Here is a 2,745-nt window from a genome sequence, read left to right on the forward strand (position 1 = left end):
GGGTGCTGCAGCTAACATGGGAGATGCTAAAAAAATCCTCAGGAATCGAATAACCGGAGCCTTCTGCTGACCTCCTTCCCCAGAGGAGGAGTTGCTGCTGTGCCTAAGAGGGCATCGTCCCTGGTACCCGGGCAAGCCAGAGACAGGGCTAGGGGTTGTCCCCACCCAGGGACAGAGCGTCCCACTGTCAACAGCTTGGGCACTGACGGTGCTGTGGATGCTGCTCAGGAGGACAGGAGATTCCACACTGTCACTCCCACAAAGCTGTGGGTGAGGAAAACCCCTGATGCTGACCAAGGGACCCCAGAGGACCTCATGGCCCGGGAAGTAGGGCCAGGCCTCCCTAGGGGAAGGCTTTTCCCTGGCTTCAAGAGGTCTGCGGGTGGGAGGAGGTGCTGCTGGTCTGTGCAGGCTGTAGGAGAGGAGCCACAAGACTTGTGGTCTTCCCAGCTGTGTAGAAAACCAACACCCCAAAACAGGTCCATTTAACTTCCAGAATTGCTTCTTTTCAGTTCATAAATGAACCCCCCCCTGTGAAGAGCCTGGGGCACCTTTTATCTTCCCATGTCAGTGACTCAAGTTCAGAGATGGACTCTCCAAGTGGATCCCACCTCACCTAGGAACTGACACATGCACACAGCATTTAGGAAGTCGACTGAGTAGGACCATGCCAGATACAGAACCCTCCTATAGTGGCAGCGGTAGGAGTGGGTAAGGGTATCGGTGCCAGCAAAGGGTGCAGGCAATGATGACAGTCTCAACTTCAGCTACAGGGACAGTGTCCTGGTTTGAGGTAAAACAGGACCAATTTTGTTCAGTAGCTTTACTTTTTAGCTAGGTATCTTCTAACTACCGAAATTAACAGCACATTGTGCAGACATTGTTTGCTCTCAGAGTGATAAGCCTGATGTCTATAGCTGATGCCAAGGAACAGTTTGCAGAGAGGCTCTTGCTTATGCATATTGCTATAACACCCAAGGGCAACTCACTTTGTTACTTGACCCGTTGCAAGGTCAGAAACAGAAAAGTGTAGACAGGTCCCACCTGTGGGGAGGAGTGGACAGGACAGGTGACCAAAAACTGACTAACGGGGTATTCTATCCTACCTGCCTCATGCTCAGTATAAAACTTGAGGGATCGAAGGGTCAGCTCTCTTTCTTCCATGGCCAATGTCTGAGGAGGACTGTCTGTTCATCTGCCTTTGATCCCAATCACGATCTGGAATCCAGTTCCCTTTCATCCATGAATCCAGTCTGGGACTCCCCCAGTGCCAGCCAGTGACGTGATTGTCATCCTGGGAGCTTGATTCGGTTTTGTATATAATTTATTATTTCTTTTTTTATATTTTATTATTTCACTGAAGTAGTTTAGTTCCTTCTAAATTCATAAGCCTCTCTCCTGCCTCTCTTTCGGGAGTTAGAGAAGAGCATCTGCCATTCACCAGTGGCCAGTCTGGCCCAAACCATGGCAGATTTATTGGTGCCCAATGTAGGGCATGAGCAGGGTTTGAGCATGGCTCTGACAGATTGCCTGAATAGTTTGAATTCCACCTCGCTCAGAGATGACAACAGACAGCTCACATCATGTTGTTCTTAAATTAAATGTTATATTGTGCCTTTAGAGAGCTTTGTTTGCAGTTAATTGAGTCAACTCTGTTTAACCTGCCAAACGTGTTGCATAGTTTATTTACTCTTTGTGTTTCATGAGAAGGTTTAAATGTGCTGTTTTGGTGTGGCTCGCAATTCAGATGCATTTGAACAGCTCTACCTTCATATCTTGGGCACCATGTGATGGATTCTGTGACCAGTACCTGTGCCCCAGGGAAACAGAGGTGAGTAAATCCAAGTCAGTCTCGGCACCAGCACGCGAAGCAGGACAGCAGGTCACAGCCCATGTAGCTCGTGCTGCCTGCTGGGGAGCCAAAGTGGTTTCATCTCCCCCAAACACCTGTGAAAAGTGTTGGGGGTGGGGAGATAACTTCTTAAACCACAAGCTGGGCTAGCTGGCCAGCAGGAGGCCCCAGGTCTAGGCAGGGTATCAGGTGTAAGCCCATGCTGCTGTTTAAGGAGACCTGCAGGTGCTGAGCATCTGCTGGATAAGTGTGTCAGTGTATGTGCGTGTGTTTGCTCGTGAGCAGGAAGCTGGAACAGCTGGTGTGTAGGAATGAGTAAGAGGGCTCATGATATGGGCAGGGTTATCAGATGGACAGACCTGCTGTGCTAGAGCTGAGAGGATCTGTGAACCCATGTAGGCTTTCACTAGTAAGCGTCAATCCTTACCGGCTGCAGAGGAGAAAAGGGATATGGTTGGCTATGGTCGTGTATTATGCGAGTCCTGGATGTACTACATGCAGGTGCCATGGAAGGCAGCGCCTTGTCTGTGGTATTCTGTAGAGTGACTTTTTTTCACATATGGGCGTATCCATTGCAGATACGCACTAGTCTAGTACAAATCAGCAAGAAGAGACCATTTCCTCTTTTCTAATAACTGCTTATGCTTTATTTACTTTCTCTTTTCTAAGGGCTATTTAAGTTTTATTTGCTCAGCTGGCCACAGGGCTCCTTCAACCTTCCGATAGACCCCTCCATACCTTCGCAGACAACACCGAGTTGCCGGCTGTGTCCCACAGGCTCTGCCATTGCCTAGGGCAACCCCTGGGCCAGGAGGCTGCTCTCCAACTGCCGCTGGGCGGCCACCCGTGCCCCGTAGAGGACGAAGCCCCAGGAAAGCAGCACCACGGCAGCC

Source organism: Charadrius vociferus, unplaced genomic scaffold (genome assembly GCF_000708025.1).
Source record: "Charadrius vociferus isolate BGI_N301 unplaced genomic scaffold, ASM70802v2 scaffold231, whole genome shotgun sequence".
In the NCBI taxonomy this organism is placed as follows: domain Eukaryota; kingdom Metazoa; phylum Chordata; class Aves; order Charadriiformes; family Charadriidae; genus Charadrius; species Charadrius vociferus.